Source organism: Cervus canadensis, chromosome 18 (genome assembly GCF_019320065.1).
Source record: "Cervus canadensis isolate Bull #8, Minnesota chromosome 18, ASM1932006v1, whole genome shotgun sequence".
Taxonomy (NCBI): domain Eukaryota; kingdom Metazoa; phylum Chordata; class Mammalia; order Artiodactyla; family Cervidae; genus Cervus; species Cervus canadensis.
Genome location: NC_057403.1, coordinates 46,929,166 through 46,949,139, shown reverse-complemented (window position 1 = coordinate 46,949,139; position 19,974 = coordinate 46,929,166). Strand labels below are relative to the sequence as shown.

Below are 19,974 nucleotides of genomic sequence, written 5' to 3'. Positions count from 1 at the left end.
AGATTTAACTAAGTGGGGGGATAGATACTATATTTTTATTGTATTTAGGTTAAGTGAAGTGGAAGATGCTATATTTTTCTAAAAATCATACATGCCCTACAAGTTGTTTTTGTTCTCAGGCACATTGAAAATATTCTAGGGTGTGTTATTCATCTGATAGAATCAGTTAAGAGGACTGGAGGCAATCCCAACCAAAAGAAAACTCCTTTTTTTAAATGTAGTACCCTCATTTGGTTGGTTATGTGCATAATTTTATAAAGAAAGCAGAATATGTTAAAGCCTTGTTTTTGTGGGGGAAGCACCATGAATGTGGGAGGCATTTTTCAAAATGGAATCATGCATCTGTTATTTAATGTTGTTCAGTCGCTCAGCAGTGTCTGACTTTGTGACCCCGTGGGTTGCTTCATGTCAGGCTTCCCTGTCCTTCACTATCTCCTGGAGTTTGCTCAAAGTCACATCCATTGAGTCAGTGATACCATCCAACCAGCTCATCCTTTGTGGCCCCCTTCTCCTCCTGCCTTCAATCCTTCCTAGCATCAGGGTCTTTTCCAGTGAGTTGGCTCTTCCCATCAGGTGGCCACAGTATTCATCAAAATTATTTAAATTGAAATTTAAAGACCATGAGAGGAACTTTTAAACTGTTTTAAAGAACAGATAAGACTATTATCTTCAGAAAAATGAGAGACTGCTCATTCACAATTAGTTCCTAGGAAAGACCAGTACTTGTTGAGGTTATTACCACTTGGACAATTCCTTGCTGAAGAATAAATGGATGATACTAGAGTTAACCATCTCATCCAACATCAACTATCATCCCAGAACTAGCCTTGGATTAAAACCCAGCCACTGGGGCTTCCCTTGTGGTCTAGTGGTTAAGAGTTCCCCTGCCAATACAGGAGACACAGGTTCGATCTCTGGTCAGGGAAGATCCCACTTATCATTAATGGAGCAGCTGAGCCAATGTGCCACAACTACTGAGCCCCTAAGCCGCAACTACCGAAGCCCACATGCCCCCAAGCCAATGCTGCACAACAAGAGATGCCACCACAACGAGAGGCCTGCCCACCACGCCAAAGAACAGCCTGGCTCCATGCAGCGCAACTGCAGAACAGCCCAAGCAGCAACGGAGACCCAGCGCAGCCCCAAATCAATCAATCTTAAAAAAAAAACAGGGTCATCTCATCACCCAGCTCCTTAGCCTTGGTCCTCAAGTCCTGAGGAATCTGTCCTAGACCTCTCCCTTTGGTATCTGCTTCCATTCCTGCCCAACACTTTCTGAGAAGCTGCAGTGGCCTCCTACCACATCTTCTAGCCCTGACTCTATTTCCTCCAATCAATCCTACCTGTCAGTCTGAGTATTACTTTCAAAAATGCCACAGTAACTGTTCAGCATCTTAAACTTCTCACACTTGCTTCCCAACTCCTGGCAAGACGGGGCTCCATCCTATCACAAGAGGTCTTGCAACCCACTGAGCTTCAAACGTCTTGTTTCTCTTCCCAAATTTAATGTTTTGTGATCTCAGGACAATCAACTCCTCTCACACTTTCTCCAGCTGTGCCTTCCTTGCCATTCTGTTTGCTAGACTGTTAGCAGTCCTCACCTCAAAGGCCCAGCTCAAATGATATTATTCCCTGAAATCTTGATTCAACTCGTTGGCCCTCATAAAGGTAATACTCTTCCTGTATGTATATTCTGGTTAGAGTATAATCTATCTTCTGCTTGTTATTTATACAGGTATTATCTTATTAGACTACATGTGGTTCAAATAGGGATTGTTATTTAATTATCTTTAGGTTTCTCTCTGTGCCAAGCACAGAGCTTTACACAGAACAGCACATAAAATATGCATTTTGTAAATGAAAAATTAACATGATGGCAGGAAAAATGCTTTTCTGGCAATTTAGGAAAATATGGATGATTTCAGGTTTCCCCGGTGGCCCAGACAGTAAAGAGTCTGCCCGCAATGCAGGAGTCTTGAATTCGGTCCCTGAGTCTGGAAGATCCCCTGGAAAAGGAAATGGCAACCCACTTCAGTACTCTTGCCTGGAAAATCCCACAGACAGAGGAGCCTGGTGGGCTACAGTCCATAGGATCGCCAAGAGACTGAGTGGCTACACTTTCTTTTCTTCAATGGATGATTTCAGAAAATAAATTCAAGAGGAAAACATGACATAATTCATATTGACAGAGTGACAGCCCATGAGTCAAAATTATCACACACAAGAAACTATCACAAAAATAATTCACATTTAGATGACATGATTTGAAAATTAATTACTGCTTTGGAATATAAAGGAATGAATGAGCCAACTAATTGATCACTACACATCTTCCTGACACTGAAGAGACGAGCAGGCTGGCTGAACTGCCTAGTTCACAAGTTCCCTAGGAGAGGCAGACCCCACAGGGCAAAAGCTCCTCAACGGCATCCACCGGGGTCCGACTTCATGGCGAGGTGCCAGGCCTGCAGAACGCCAAGCAGAGGAGTGACCCCCACTCCAGATGGAGTGGGGAGAAGAGCACTCCCCAGGACTCCTCCTCCCCACAGAACTCCGTCCTCCAATTAATACTGGAGACAGGAAGGTGGCAAGAATACCAGTGTGGGGAACGTCACACAGCAGCTGGAGTTACTTGCAATTCTAAAAGAAGCACAAGATGCTACAAGACGGGTGTGATTCTTGCTCCAAGTTTTGAGAAAGCTAAATGCAGCCCAAGATTAATGTAGTTTCCCTGGCTGATGCAGAGTATGGTAGTAAAGTTGCCAAATGCTGAGGGAAAACAAAGCTACGAGGCATGCTGAGTCTTTACTGCCTCTGGGTTCAAAATCAGTTTAAATTACTACATGATCAAATTAATCCAGGGCATGCCTGGTCGTCTTTCAATTATTAAAGGGAAATTCCATAATTTTTCTAATGTAAAGGGAACTGGCCTCTCCCACCCTCTGCACGCTATGACTGACCTCATTTCTTCCAGTGTGCTGTCTCCCAAGGTCCAACCCGAATAAACCTCCAAACGAAACGATTTTGCTTTCACAAACTCAGAGAAAAGATGCTACCGACAAATAGATATCTGTGGAGGAGGTACCACAGAATAAAAATTCTGAGGCACGTCTAAATTGCATGTTTTCTTTCTTTCTTTTTTCAATTCTTTCATTCTTCTAGCACCAGGGCTGCATTTTTGTTTGTTTGTTTTTTTTAATATTTATTTATGTACTTATTTATTTGGCTGCATCACTTCTTACTTGCAACACATGGGATCCCTGTTGTATCAGGTGGATTCTCTAGGAGTGGTGCCTGGGCTCTTGAGCACATGGGCCCTGGAAGCTGCAGCACACTGGCTCAGCTGCTTCTCGGCACATGGGATCCAAGTTTCCCAACCAAACCCACGTCCCCTGCATTACAAGGCAGATTCTCAACCACTAGACCACCAGGGAAGTCCCATAAATTGCATATTTTCATATTTAAAAAGGTAAGAAAACCAACACTGCCTTAATTGATGGGTTATGTTTTGTGTACGCCTGAGCTCCTGTTCGGGAATTATCAGTTCTCATCATGCCTGGATCTTCCCTCTCAGTACCTACTCAGTACCTACCTAACCTGGAGTAAGTGTACACAACTCCAGCCAACCACTGGTCTACAAGCCAGACTCTCGGCCAAGCACCATGAAACCCAACATAACCCAGAGACACAGCTACCATCGCATATGAAGTCTCTATCTGCCCTCAAGCACCAGTCAATGGTGTGCGGGATCAGGGCCCTGCCGGAGCCCAGAGCAAGATGGACATGGACCAGGCGGAAGCTGTGCTTAAGCGGCCCTCGGGAGTCAGGCGGGCGGAGAAGAGGGAACAGCATCCCATGTTGAAAGCAGAACAGCACAAAGGCTAAGAGGAATTCAACAAGCAATTAAGAAATGAGAAGACCCGAATCTCCCTGGTGGTACAGTGGATAAGAGTCCGCCTGCCAATGCAGGGGACACAGGTTCGATCCCCGGTCTGGGAAGATTCCACAGGTGGCAGAGCAACTAATCCAGCACACTGCATCTACTGAGCCAGCCACCTAGAGCCTGTCTATGCTCCACGACAAGAGGGGCCACGGCAACGAGAAGCCTGTGCACCTCAATGAAGGGTAGTCCCCGCTCACCGCAACTAGAGAAAGCCCGCACACAGCAGGGAAGACCCAGTGCAGCCAAAAATAAATAAGTCATTTTTAAAAAGAAAAAGAAACAGGAGAACCCTTCTCTAAAGACCAGTGAAAGCAATTTTTTAGCACACCACACTAGACAGTCAGTGCCCGGGGTAGGGGTTGGTCTGTTATGTTCATCCAAACATCCTCAGAGCCTAGATCTGTGCCTGGCACAAAGGCCCCACCCTTAAAAATAGCTTTGGGTATTTTTCTAATTGCAAAATTAATAGATGCTCACTGTAGACAACTCAGGCAATACAGAAAAGCTGAATGAGACAGTCATCTTCAGAAATCTCCCCGTCTACTGAATGACTCTACCACCAGTTCAGTAAACCCAACAGCATAATTCTCATAATTCCTAACTCGGGGTTCTAGCAAAGCATTTCAAGAATTTCAACTCTCAGCGACTTATGTATGCAAGGCTGAAGACTTCGTTATTTGGTTTTACACAACCTCATTTGACACACTAAAAAGAATCTACCTCTGCTCTTTGTCGACAGAAACAATAATTAGCAATCTGAAGACCTCTCGGTCATCTTCTTTCTAAATCACTTGATAATAGAGCTGGAAAAACCACCCTTTCCGAGCATTCCTGCCACTGGCATCATCTGGAATATATTGATATACTCATGCTTTTTGCAAGGCCAAAAGCAATGCACCGGTGACCATAAACTCTCCAAAAGAAAGGTCTTCAGGGTTTCTTACCAAAGTGGAAATGAAAGACAGCATGCCTACCAAGAATAGACAAGGAAAACAGAAGATTCTCAACAAGACTCTTACCTAATAGCGCATGGCTATCTTCATTCCCTTTGGAATAACCAGCCACCTTGTGTCATTATTCTTCAATGCTGTTGGATGCATGAAAATATAATACTTTGTGCAAACATAGTCTCCCTCTAAAAGTGTCCCCAAAAGCCAAAAAGTATACCATATCACCAAGGAAAATTTATGTTTCTGTTTAGCACTAAGTCATGTCCGACTCCTTTGTGACCCACTGGACTGTAGCCCACCAGGCTCCTCTCTCCAGGGGATTCTCCAGCAAGACTATTGGATCGGGTTGCCATTTCCTTCTCCAGGGGATATTCCCAAACCAGGGACCGAACCCATGTCTCCTGAGTCTCCTGCACTGGCAGGAGGATTCTTTAATACTGAGCCAATTGGGCAGTCCAAGCAAAACAGACAGGCACCTAAAGACTGTGTCAACTCAGAGATAAAACAGCACTCAATAATCTGTTCTCATTTTAGAATACTAGTAATATTAGTTTCTGGGATTTTCCTGCCCTTTCCCAGTCATTTCCTCTCATCTGTTACAACAAAAAGTACTAAATGGAGCCATTGATCTTTGTCACGGAAGACTCAGATATAGGCAGCCAGTGTGATTCATACTTTAAGGTGTTTATTCTAAAGGATAGTTCATTTTATCTGAAGTGTTCATCTCTTGAAGAAGGGGCAGCTATCTCTGAAGGCATTCATTGAATATGGGTGCACAATGAATCAATGAGATCTGCTCACATTACTCCTGAACACTCTACAGCTCCTGTGAGCAAGCTGCGCTCCCTTGCTAAAGGCATGCAAGAGCGCACAGATGCTGGATAATCCATCAGCCATCTAAAGTGGTCCCCTTTGCTGTGATTTAATAAGAAAGGGGGCGTTCGATGCACGATGCCCCCTAAATCAGGCATTTTTACTGCAGCTCCCCAGCATCCAGGTGCCGATGTTTCTGTCCACAAGGAATGTCCTGCCAGGGAGAGAACCACCTGGGCAGGCAGCAATTAGCTCTTTTCTCACCAGAGGCCTCGGGCTGCGTGGCAGAGCGGCTCAGAACCCCTCAGTCAGACCGTGACTACTCAGCAAGCTGCCATCCAGCGTCGATCCCTTTGCTCTTCCCCCGGACGATTTTCACTCGGGTTCTTGTCCACATCCAACCTCCCGGCAGAGCAGAGTTCCAGCTCCAGATTTCCAGATGCAAAGCTGTGCCTGAGTCCGTGCCTCCCCTACTGCCCCGAGAATCCTGAGCTACACAAGCACGCTTCCTCCCCGCAGCAGCCTCCATCTTTCTGCTGTCTCTGACAGTAGCTGCCTCTGATTCCACAGGCCATTCCTCAGGCTGCCTGCTCTCTCCAGCCTCTGCTACACCGCGCTCTTGCTGGCTCTCTCTCAAACTTCATACACTTACTTTCTTTTCATGAAGTGGCATGTAAACACTCTCCCCCACTCCCCTAAGTAATTAGAGGGGATTTGGAGGCACCCCAGAAGCAGGCTCATCCAGGAAAGGCAGTGTATTGATGAAACTGTAACTGCCTGGATTTGAAGCTCAGCTCCTTCACTCACTAACCAGGAAAGCCTGAAGAAAATATTAATACTTAATATCATTACACCTCAGTTTCCTCACCTGTGAAATGGAGATATTTGGAGACCCTGCCCCTAAGTGTTGCTATGAGAATTACATGAGTTAATACAGGTAATTCCCACACAATAGTGCCAGATGCAGAGTAGGCCCTCAATAGATGTAAGCCCTTATTATCCACCTCTGCCTTTAGGTTTCTGTCAGGCCCAAGGCTAAGAAAAATCTCTCCTTCAGAAGAGCATGTAACAGTTAAGCATTCTAAATCTCCTTTTCAGGAAATGCTACCTGAGAGAAGCTAATCTCCATTAATAGTCACTCCTGAATTCTATACTTCCAAGTGCTTCTGCAGTTGAGGAAAGCATTTTTCAATTTTGAATTATTAATCTAATCTGACACAAATCTCATCTTTAATGCAGGCAAGAGAGAAGCCCTGTCAAGGTTCATACATGCAAAAATCAATTCAAATACAGTTCAAGGAAATCTGCTTTTACCAAAACTACAGAGGTAGATCCAGGCCAAGAATCCTGAACTGCCATGTTGATTTACCCATTTCGTTTCTTAGAAGAACTCCACTGTTCAGTTTAGTAAGACAGAGTAAACTAAATAAGGTAAGCTTCAGAACTGGTTGACTTACTTTGGGATACTACACAGTGGTGAAAAACAATGAGGATGAATAATCCTCCATGACACAGTGTTAAGTGAAGGAAGTTCCAGAACAGTATACTAGTGTGAGCCATTTAAGTTACAAGCAAGCAGAAAACAATTGGGAGAGTTCTGAAAAGGGATTTTCACTTTTTATTATCAGACACTTTCACATCTATTTACCCATTTCTTGGGTTAAAAAAAAAAAAATTAAGTGACTTTTAGTTCTATACCAGACTCTGGAGTAATGATCTGTCTCACAATAGAGCAAGCTGGCATTTTTTGAGCACATACCTAGAGTTGAATGGTAGCAGAGAGACGGTGTGGAGACATGTGAGGGGAGAGTCTTCGAAGAGATGTACGGCCTCTCTACCGATAAGCCACCGGGTGGGTCACCCAGACTGAACGACTGACCCACCCACAAAGAAAAGGCCTAGGGGCTGAGTCTCCTCAGGCTGCATATCTGTTTTAGTTCCTAGAGCCCAAAGGTCTATGAAAAGGTAAAAGTTAATGCAGAATGGCTTAATATGATCAAGTTGACCTGAGGGACTTCCCAAAAAGCAAATATTAATAACATCAATTTGAACAAACACATAAGTCTGCACAGTAAGACCACATCTAAATTATTACTAAAGCTTTTAGCAAATTGAGCCACAACAATAAAATTTTACCTTAGCATGTCTTCACCCTCCTTTAAGTAGCCCTCTTGGGGAGAATAAGAAGTCGGCAGAAAAGGTTTATACATTTTACTGCTAAAAAACCAACAAAGACAAAATTACACTTAAGAAGAAATTATTTCCCATCGTCCTCACATTGGTTTCCACAGTTCTGGTACACTCAAAGGTGATTAAGTCTTCAGTTCAGCTGGGTTTTAAAAACTCGAACAATGGTTTTTCTCCAGACCTTTTTTTTTTTTTTCCAGAACCCCTACTTTATTTTGTAATGCCTTTTTCTATTTTTGTCTAGTTTGTTTGCAGAAGTGACAACTGAAGGCTCGGTTCTGTCACAAGAAAAGACCATTTGAAACTTACTGACAGCAAGCAACCAACACAATGAACCTGATTTGCCCCACTGAGCCGAACTAAACCTCAAAGTAAGTATGCAGTGCTGGTGGTGTTTGGCAATTATGAAAAATAATAATAACGATAAATCACTGTTGTGTTTTTTTAAAGCTTTTCTATGCCAGATGCTTCATCAATAGCACCATAAATTTTCATGGGTTATCTGCCACCTTTAATGTATCTGACACTAACTCCACAATGGAGCTTATGAAAGAAAGTTCCTAAATGATTCATGTGTATCAATTGCAAGTATTAAACATCCTCAATTAAGACTTCTGTTATAAATATTTACACTCCGAACACATTTTGACATACAGTGACACCTCCCTTCTCATTCGAAGTTGTATGGCTAATAACAGAGGTCTAAAACTGAGATAAAAGCAAAAGGCAAAACCTAAGAAGAAAGTGCCTGCTGCAAATCACTTAGCTGGAAGCACCGAGGGACGAAACAAGATTAACTGTTATCAATTCGGACTGAGAGGGTTAAAGAGTTACTAGAAAGATTTCTGTTTCCAGAAAGGATAAGGAGCGCAGATGCTCCTCTCGACCCTTTCCCCGCCGATCCCAGCCAAGTTTGAAGGCCATGAGAAGGAATAAGCAGATGGTTCAATGTGAGTAAGTCAAAAGGAAGTTGCATTTGCCTTATTCGGCTTCCTAGCAACTAGACTGAATGATGCCAAGAAAGCCAGCCGGCTCTGAGGAGAAACACTGCAGGATACTTGGAACCCAGCGGTCGGGCAGGGGAGAGAAGGCCTCCAGATACCCCCACCTGGCAAAACGAATTCCGTGCCTGCCGACACCCACCCCTCCCACCGCCCCAGGTCCTCTCATTCCCCTCGAGGTCCCCGCTCCGGCTTACCCGGCCCTGCTAATGTCCACCACCCAACCACACGGACCTCCTCTCAGGCCCACCTTTCAAACTCCAGTAACCTCAGATGAGCGGTTTGGCCCAGCCATCAAAGAGCAACTTCCACTTCTCCACGGGAGGGAAGGCTTCACACTCTCCTCATGCAACTTGGCCAGCTGGACAAAGGATTTCACAGGCCAAAAGGCCGGGGCTCAAACACTGCAGGCCAAGCACTGAGCAAGGTGGGCACACACATCGGCGAGGATCCCAGAGGCCTGAGAAACATCCCTTCCTGAGCGTAGATTTACACTCAGGCAGGAATTGCCTTTGTGGGAGCACATAAATATGCACATGAAGTACCCCCCTTATAACGCAAATGGCCAAAGGAAGGTTGACCTTGTTGCAAGGTCACCCTGCGCCGTGGCAACGCCACCGTGTTTTGCCACATTCTCTGTGGCCTCCGTCTAACTGGTGGCTCCCATTAAACTTCAGGTCCTTTCCTACTCACTTCATGAGTAGCAAATTAACCACTATCAGATAGAAAATGGAGCTTAAAAATACGTCCAAGGAAGTGAATACAGTTTCCCAGATGTTCCCAGAAAATGTTTTCAATGCATTATATCTAAGCCTTACCACAACCATACAATCTGGGTAATATCAACCTTCCCACACACACTTTTTAAAAACAGATGAGGAAGGAATTCCCTGGCTATCTGGTGGTTAGGAATGGGTGCTCTCACTGCCAGGGGGCTGGGTTTAAAAACAAAACCACATGAGGAAACTGAAGCTCCAGTCATATGACTTGCTACACGGCTAAGCTATAAAGCCCAAATCCAAATCCACGTGTGTCTGACTCAAAAAACCATGTTCCTTTTAATATCTCACAGTCGAGAAACTCGAAGGTTAACCCAGGAAGTCTGCAAGTAAAAAAGTTAGGAAAAGTAATGAAAGAAAGATGAGTAAAAGGAATAAAGATATCATGAATAAGTCATCCTATATTTTTATGGAAACTAAATTCACATACACAGGAAAGTTTCTCATTTAAGAACAGAAGGAGTATGGGGAAGAAAGACTGTACAGGGCTGGGGACGCCTCTCCTGGCCACGGTACAGCAGGTGAAGAGTTTTCCTCCACATGTCGGGGTGGACCACCTAAGCAAGAGAAATTCAAACTTCAAACCTCAAGACTGATGTGGAGAAATGAGAACTCTCATATGTGTGGTGGGAATGTAAAATGGTACAATCACCTCAGAAAACGATTTGGCAGTTTCTTAAAAAGTAAAACATACACCCAGGCCAGTCCACATCTAGATTTTTAACCAAGAAAAATGAAAGCACATGTCCACACAAAGACTCACACATGACTGTTCTCGGCAGCTGTATTTGTAAGAGCCAAAACCTGGAAATATCCATCAAACATCCATGTGAACGAAAAAAACAAATGGTAGTATATCCATATGTCTTAGCCTGCTCAGGCTGCCATAACAAAATACCATAATCTGGGTAGCTAAAACGACAGAAACTTATTTTATCAAAGTTCTGGAAGTTCAAAGTCTGGGGTCAGGACGTCAGTGCGGTTGAGTGCTGGTGAGCCTCTCTTCCTGGCTTGCAGATGGTCACCTGCTTGCTGTGTCTTCACATGGCCTTCCCAGGTGCATGCACATGGAGAGAAACGTCTCTCTCTCTATTCCTCTTCTTATAAGGCCACCAATCCTACTGGGTAAGGATCCCATCCTTTTGATCTCATTTAACCTTTAATCACCTCCTAAAAGCCCTGTCTCACAATACAGTCACGTTGGGGGTTAAGGCTTCAACATATAAATTATAGGGGATACAATTCAGGCCACAGCACCATAAAATAAAAAACTACCCAGGAATAAAGAAAGAAAGTACTACCACACACCACAACTAGAGAGCCCACGTGCTGCAACTACTGAGCCTGTGTACTCCGGAGCCCACGTGCCACAACGGGGAAGTCCGCACACTACAATGAAAGATCCCGCATGATGCAACTAAGACCCAATGCAGACAAATAAATAAATATCTTTTAAGAAAAGAAAGTACTGATCTACCCAACAAGGAAGAATCTCAATACAATTATGCTGAATGGAATCAGAAACTTCTGCTCCAAAAAAATATATAGTAGTCTGCTCTTATCTACAGGGGATGCATTCCAAGACCCCCTGTGGATGCCTGAAACCTCAGATAGCCCCAACCCCTATATATACTGTTTTTCCTATATATACATATCTATGTTTAATTTATAAATTAGACACCGAGATTAACAATAGTAATAATACAGATTAATTATAACACACTGCAATGAAAATTATGTGAATGTGACCTTTTTCTTGAAATATCTTATTGTACTGTATTCCCCTTCTTGTGATGATGTGAGATGATAAAATGTCTGCGTGATGAGATAAAGTGAGGTGGATGCTGTAGGCCTTGTAACATAGCATCAGGCTACCCCTGGCCTTCTGATAAGTAAAAATGAGAATAATCTGCTTCTGTTGATTCTGCCTAATGGAGGTGCGAGATATTGATGGCTGGGGATCCCAGGGAACACAGAGTGGGACAGTGAGGGATTTCATCACACTACTAAGAAAGGCACATAATTTAAAATTTATGCATGGTTTATTTCTGGAATTTTCCAGAAATATTTCCATTTAATACTTTTTTTTTTTTTTTTCATTTAATACTTTTGAACTGTGATTGACTACAGGTAGCTGAAGCCACAGAAAGGAAAACTGCAGATAAGGGGGAACTACTATATTCTGTATTATTCCATTTAAATAATTTACATAAATTGTATATAATAATATATAAATTTATATAAAATCCAAACTAATCTATAATAATAGAAGTGATAGATCAGTTGGTGCATGGAGAAGGGGGAATTACAAGGAGGAATGAGGCAACTTTGGAAAGCAATAGGTGTATTCATTATCTTTATTGTGCTGGTCTGACATCCATATGTCAAAACTCAAACTGTACATTTTAAATGTGTGTAGTATAGTATTATACAACAATATTATACATCAATAATTGTACATCAGTAAAGCAGGAAAAATCCAAGCCTCTTTATTGCTTCTTTTCCTTTTTTAACATCAAGAGGTTTCAATGTGTTTCAGGTTTTAGTGACAGTCAGAAATCACGTAGATTCTGATGTCTTTACACAGAGAGCACTTTATGCGTCTATGAAGAGAGAGTCTGTCAAAACACTTCCCTCCCAATTTCAAATTAAAAGTACATGTCACTCCCAAGGCCTCTAGAAATGCTAGTACAATTATTTTTAACTTTTTACTGTTGTATCTCAATTACTCAACTTATTAGACAGCTGATCTATTAAGTTCTCAGCATAGGACCCACTGGGAATAAATTTTAAAATTAAAAAGATTTTTAAGAATCTACTCTTGGAAGTTCCATCATAATTTCAAATTTCACTGAAAACAATTTGAATTTTAGCATTCCTCTAGAGAAATTTCAATCAAGCTGCTAGAAATAGAAAAGAGTACCTAGTAACCTGGCACTGTTAAAAGGACCAACAAGTCATTGGTTCCTTCCACGACACCCTAAAAAGCCGGGTCAGTGTATAGCTAAACAGTGTTATCATGCAAGTTAGCAATCACACCCAACTGATTTGAAAATGTATGTCCACATAAACACATCCACACAAATGTTTATAGCAGCTTTATTCATAATTGCCCCAAAACTGGATCCGACCAAGAGGCCCTTCAATAGGTGAATAAACAAACTGTGGTACGTTCATACAAATATTTTTAAGCAATAGAGAAATTAGCTATCAAGCCACAAAAAGACTTGAAGGAATCTTAAATGCATATTGCTAAGTCAAAGAAGCCAATCTAAACAGGATGCAAACTGTACAATTCCAATTAAGACATTCTGGAAAAGGCAAAACTGTAGAGATGGGGAAAGGATCGGAGGTTGTCAGGGGCTTGACAGGAAGGAAAGGAGTTGAGTAGGTGAAGCACAGAGTTTTTTTCCAGGCAGTGAAATTATTCTGCAAGATACATGACACTTAATGCGTTTGTCAAAACCCACTGAACACAGCATAAAGGGTGAACCTTAACATATGCAAATTTTGCACTTAGAAAGTCAAGAGGATCCGGGATAGAGTACCGCATGCGACAGAGCACTTACAAACTGTACTTCGAATGTATGAAACAACTCTGCTGACGGGAGAGAGGGGAAAGATGGGCTTACTCTGTAGAATTTTGTACAAAAACGGGTGGGATAGGATTTGGCCCTAAAGAGGTAGTTTTCCAACCCCTGCTCGAAAGCCTAACGATGCCCTCAAGTGGTAGCTTTCAAAGCCTGTGAAAGGCAGGCCACTGTGATGTGGGATCTCTGCCATGGGGAAGAAGGCCAGGTCCACGGCTCTGCCTGCATCTGGTCCAGAGCCGATGCCAAAGTCCTAACCAGGACTTAGAAGGTTCCTGAGGCCCAGCCCCCTCCCCAACTTGCGTCCACCACCTGTCTGACCTGTCCTCCACAGGCTCCCCCTAGGGCAGCCAGCAAGCCTCCTACTTGTTCTCTCGGCAGGGCCTCGCCCCTTGCTGTTTCCCCTGTCTTGAACACATATCCCTGAAACCCATGCGGGCAGCTCCCTCGCTCCCATCCAGAGCTCTGTCAGACTGCCATCTTCTCTGCAGGACCCTCCTTCACCTTCCCCATTACCCGTACTCCCTGCCCCTCTGACTTGGTTTTATTTTTCTTCATGTCGCTCATCAACATCTGCTATCACACATACACACACCTTTTTAAAATAAACTTCATATTTTTAGAACAGTTGTAGATTTTCGGAAAAACTGTAGAGAGGGTACCTATATAAGATAACTCCTATATAACTCATGCTTAGTTTCTCCTATTACCAACATCTTACACTTGTATGGCACATTTCTCATAACTAATGAACCATTATTATTAAACAAGGGCTTCCTCGGTGGTAAAGAATCTGCCTGCCAATGCAGGAGACACAAGAGGCACGGGTTTGATCCCTGGGTCAGGAAGATCCCCTGGAAAAGGAAATGGCAACCCACTTCAGTATTCTTGCCTGGAGAATCCCATGGACGGAGGAGCCTGGCAGGCTGCAGTCCATGGGGTCGCAAAGGACTGAACGTGACTGAGCGACCGAACAACAACAAATGCCACATAAAACCACAACGTAGTCTAATCCCTCAGCTTCTGCCTAGTTATCAGCATATGATCACAGGGAAATCTGACTAACAAAACTGTCAGCAAGATGAGAAGCATTGCTAAGCAACTCCACAGAAATGCTGGGGCTTAATGATCACCAAGTAATCCCATGTGTGTTTTCAGTTGCTCAGTAGTGTCTGACTCTCTGGGATCCCGTGGACTGTAGCCCGCCAGGCTCCTCTGTCCATGGGATCACTGAGGCAAGAATACTGAAGGGGGTTGCCATTTCCCCCTCCAGGGGATCTTCCCGACCCAGAGATTGAACCTGCATCTCCAGGATTTTTTCCCACTGCACCTGCTAGGAAGCCCCTCAATCAATTCCAGAGCAAGAAACAATTTACACCTTTCACCTCCCCAAGGGCTAGGAAATTAATGTATTCTATTGAAATGATGAAAGAAAATATATGACCAAAGGAAAGAACAAACTACAAGATATTAAAGCAAACACTCTCTAGATACACAGAAGTGTTCTCTGCCAAACCTATATTCTGAGATAATTTAGAAACTTCAAGCAAGTCAAGCTGATAGACTTAAGGAAATTTTTACTTATGTGTTTTTATTCTATCTTGTTCCAAACCATTAGGGATTCCACCTAGGAATGGTGATTCCCATATGGTAGCATTTCATTATCTAGTATCATTGGGGTACAAGATGGTTCACACACACACAGTGCCAAAAGTTTTCATTTTAAGCTTTTTCTAGTGGGCTTTTCTAAAACATACCAGACCCATCCCATCCTTCTTAACAGCCGAAATGTACGTGCTAAGTTGTTTCAGTCATGTCCTACTCTTTGTGACCCTATGAACTGTAAGCCCAGCAGGCTCCTCTGTCCATGGGGTTCTCCAGGCAAGAATATTGGAATTGGTTACCATGCCCTCCTCCAGGGGATCTTCCCTACCCACGGGTCAAACCCATGTTTCTAATGTCTCCTGTATTGGCAAGCAGGCAGGTTCTTTATCACCAGCGTCACCTGGGAACCCCAACAGCTGAAATAGTCTTTGATTACTTATCTGTCTTATTGACTATTTAAGGTCAATTATCACCATCAGCTACTTTTTTTTTCAAATGTAAGACTTACAATTTTCCTTTTTAAAAAATTTTCTGGGAGGGGGGGTTCAGGATGGGGAACACATGTAAATCCATGGCTGATTCATGTCAATGTATGGCAAAAAACCACTACAATATTGTAAAGTAAAAAAAAAAAAGTAAATTAAAAGCATGGCTTCTAGAAAAAAAATAAAAATAAGAGTAGTAAATGGTGTAAAAAATAAATAAATAAAATAAAAAATTGTCTTTCTTTCTTTTTGGCTGCACTAGGTCTTCGTTGCTGCACGTGGGCTTTCTCCAATCGCAGTGAGTGGGGGCTACTCTTCCTTGTGTGAGCGGGGTTTTCACTGCAGCAGCTCCTCTAGTTGTGGAGCATGTGTTCTGGGCTCACAGGCTCAGCAGCTGCAGTTCCCCGGCTCTAGAGTGCAGGCTCAATCGTTGCAGGGCACAAGCTTAGCTGCTTCACGGCATGCGGGATCTTCCTGCACCAGCAATCAAACTCATGTCCCCTGGATTGGCAGGTGGATTCTTAACCACTGGGCCACCAGGAAAGTCCCCAATTTTTCTCTTTTATATTTGGAATTAAGGATCTTTCTTACAACTAATATGTAAATTTAAAGCTGTATATTCTCCTCTTAAAAGCTACTATTAAGACAAATGATTTATTAACTGTACTAATTCTGTAATACCCCTTATAAACTGTTTGTTTCTTCTGAGATACAGTTCCAATTGGAGAGAAAAATCATTTATCTTAATAGTAGTCCGTCCACTTCTCAGAATCCCTCTTGCTAGCATCCATCTTGGCTGAGTGATGCATGCGCCACCAGGAAAGACTCTGAATTAGAATGATTGGCCAAAGACCACCCGGAAACTAATCCCATCACCATAAAACCCAAGACTGCGGGCCACACGGCAGAGCAGTTCTCCTGGGTTCCCTCACCCTCCTGCTCTCCACCCGGGTGCCCTTTCCCAATAAAGTCTCTTGCTTTGTCAGCACATGTGTCTCCTCGAACAATTCATTTCTGAGTGTTAGACAAGAGCCCAGTTTCGGGCCCTGGAAGGGGTCCCCCTTCCTGCAACACTTGGACAGCAAAGAAATCAAACCAGTCAATCCTAAAAGAAATCAACCCTGAATATCCATTGCAAGAACTGATGCTGAAGCTGAAGCTCTAATACTTGGCCAACTGATGCAAAGAGCTGACTCACTGGAAAAGACCATGATACTGGGAAAAACTGAGGGCAAGAGAAGAAGGGGGTAATAGAGGACGAGGTGGTTTGATGGCATCATTGACTCAATGGACATGAATTTGAGCAAACTCAGGGAGATAGTGAAGGACAGGGAACCCTGGCGTTCTGCTGTTCATGGGGTCACAAAGAATCAGACACAACTTACCAACTGAACAACATCAACAACCTAAACAAAACAAAGGCTATAAATGAAAGTCCCACAGCTAACATCATGTTCAGTCGTAAGACTGTAAACTTTTCCTCTAAGATCAGGAACAAGACAAATATGCCCATTTTCATCACTTCTATTCAACACAGTCTGAGAAGTCCTAGCCACAGCAACTGGACAATAAAAAGAAAAGAAGGCAACAAATTTGGTAAGAAGAAGTAAAATTATCTGCTTGTTGATGGCATCATCTTAAACACAGAAAACCTCATAAGTGTTGAACAACAACAAAGAAAAAAACCTGTTAGAATTAATAAACAAATTCGGTTAAGTTTCAGGGTATAAAATCAACTTGCAAAAGAAAAAAAAGTTGCACTTCTATATACTAACAATGAACAATGTGAAAAGAAAAGAATACAATCCCTTTGAAAATAACATCAAAAAGAATAAAATACTCAGGAGTAAATTTAAAGAGGTAAAAGACTTGTACGCTGAAAATGACACCTTCCCCTAGAAGTTACTGGTATGTACTCAAAAGTAAGCGCAGGGGATTCCATCATTCTCAACACTGAGGGCAGTATTTGAAAGCCAACACTGAACTGTGGGTGGCCTCACGTCTCATTTCCCCATCACAAAAGAGCTATAGCAGGATGCACTTATCTTGCAAAACAACTGGTCTTGGCCTCTACTTTCCTGGGACTGGGACAAAACTGAAATACAAAGATGACCCAAAAGAGTAAACGCCAGTTTGGGGCTTTCAAGATCCAGTTCTTTCAAGAGTAATATTGACCTGAACTGATTTTCCCCAGGCACTAAGCTCCCAAACAAGACTCACCCTGCTATCTTTGTTCAAATGCCTCTTTCAGACCTAGGGCAGGACTGTCTTGACCGCTCTTGTACTCCCAGCCTAGCCAGCACTGGCTTCAGACTCCATGTAGAGATCAGCCTAGATGGAGGGATACAGGTGAACAAAGATAAGAGCACTGGCCTGAGAAAATTTTATTAACAAACATTAAACAGTGAAAAGAGTAATTAAATCACAGAAACAAAATCGCAACTGTGAAGTAATGAACAAGGAAGCAGAGGCATGAGGCTAGGGGTGAAACAGGAGGACATCTCCTAAAACTCTATCCATATTAACTTCTTTAAATATAAAAAAACCCTACAGGTAAGTTCTGCTACTATTCTATTTTAGGTATGAAAAAATGGAGGCACAGAGAAGTAAAGGAACTCAACGAGGGTCACACAGCTCAAGGGATCCTCCCAGGCTCATAACTGGCCTGACCCCAGAAGCCTGGTGTCCTCGGCAAATCTGCTGCCTCTAATGTGGGAGGCAGGAATGAATGGAGACAGCCACAGCAGGTTAGTAGGAGGAATTCTGCTAAGGAGGTCAAGAGGCAGCAGGCCGAGGAAAGGCTGATTCAGACAGCGCCGGCCTGCACCAGGTAAGGGCTCGCCAAGGCAAGAAGTCAAGAGGACTAGCCAGGAGTGTAAAAGGAGGCGCTGCTGGAGCTTCCAAGTTCGCTCCGAGGCAACGCGTCCGGCCCATCTACCCACTTCCCAGATGGGGAAACTGAGGCCACCAAGGAGCGGAAAACCGAGGTTCTGAGGCACTAGCCCCGCCTGGGCCTCCCTGAGCTCCTGTCCTCGAGGTCACTGGGACGCTGGGGCTGGGCCGCAGTGTGGCCGGACCAGACCCGCCTGCCCTCGGAGGCCGCTGACCTGGCCACAGTGTGCTTCAAGGCTCCCTCCGGCAGCCTCCGCGCGCCGCCTCGCTCCATCTTCTCCGTTCCCACCTCGCCCCGCCCGCCTGAGGCCCCGCCCCCCGGAACCTCCCTGGGGCCGCAAAGCGGCCAACAGCGCCCCTGCCGGCGGGGAGGCGCAGGCCGCGCCCTGCGTCGTCCACAGTTTTTTCCACTTGTGTGACTTTTCCTCTTTCCGCTTCTTGTTACTTTTTCCTTTCCCTGTCTTTCTGTCACTCCTTTCTCCTCCCTCCCTTTCTTTTGTTTCCTTTGTCTTTCATTTTTTTTCAACCAGATAGTTGTTCTTCCATTCATTCTTTCATTCAGCCAGTATCTGTGTGCCAGAAACTCTTCAAAACATTGGGGGATAAGGCAGAGAAGACAACATTTATTCTAGTAGAGGAAGACGGCTTTCAGTCATTTTTGCCACTACCTACAGTTAATGGCAACCCATTCCAGTACTCTTGCCTGGAAAATCCCATGGACGGAGGAACCGGTAGGCTACATACAGTCCATGGGATCGCAAAGAGTCGGACACGACTGAGCGACTTCACTTCACTTCACAGTTGCAATACATTTTACATCACTTTCCAGTAAACACAGACACATATATATGCACATATATGAAACTGAAACTCGTTTCACAAAACACTGCTTACCTTGTAGACTGTCAGCATCTCCAAAGATGACCAGGAAACCTGCTATCAAGCAAAGCTGACTTCGCTAGACTTGTTGCAGTGATGAGAACACGATCTTGACAATCTGAGTAGGGGGTGGTGGGAAAAGGAAGCTTATAGCATTGAGGTCTACTTAGGTAGTTCAAAGCAGGTCTCTCAAGAAAGGAATCAACTGAGATTGGGCGAGTATCATGACATAGTATGACACCATTTTAGGACTGGTGAACACAGCAAAGCAAAGGTCTGAAAGCAAGTTTCAATAAGTGAAACCTCTGTTCAATAGGCAAGCTGTTTTCCCAGACGACCAACCCTGATGGAGGTCCTGATGGGAGAGCCCGTCCAGCAAACCATCCAGATAAATAGGCTTGGATGAAATCCCTAAAGTTATTTATTGGTTTATAGCCTTATCTTGATGAGCACGGATTCATTTTTGCTGTATTCTGTAGGTGAAAGCAATAGTAGAGAGAACCCAGACGCAAGAGAATGGGATGCAGGCTGACCTCTTGATGTAAGGAATGTCAAAGATTTTGTGACCATCTTAAATCCCCCATACTTGGGTTATTTAGAAAATAGGAAGTTCTTTTCTTCTGAGCTAAAGAAAAAAAGAGGGATCAGGGAGGCTGCATGGATTGCCTGGGCATTGCAGTTAAACGTTCCTTCTGGCACAGACACCTAAATGTGACTTTTGGTGCACATTCTACCCTGAACATTTTTTCCCTTTCTGTGAATCACATCAGACAGTGAGTCAGGCTGGTATTGCTCAGGTCTATGGCTATACTGATGACTTTCCTGGTGGCTCAGACGGTAAAGCGTCTGC

The 19,974-nt window shown here is 43.7% G+C and overlaps 1 long non-coding RNA gene across 1 annotated transcript in view; it reads right to left on the bottom strand.

The window, feature by feature from the left end:
• LOC122420985 overlaps window positions 1–18,540 on the bottom strand; it is a 110,592-nt gene extending 92,052 nt beyond the window's left edge. Inside the window, exons 1-2 of the long non-coding RNA XR_006263424.1 lie at window positions 18,461–18,540; window positions 17,574–17,684 (exon numbers count right to left, since the gene is read on the bottom strand). This is a non-coding gene — a long non-coding RNA (uncharacterized LOC122420985). The remainder of the gene's footprint in view (window positions 1–17,573; window positions 17,685–18,460) is intronic.
• Between the last annotated feature and the right edge of the window lie 1,434 nt (window positions 18,541–19,974).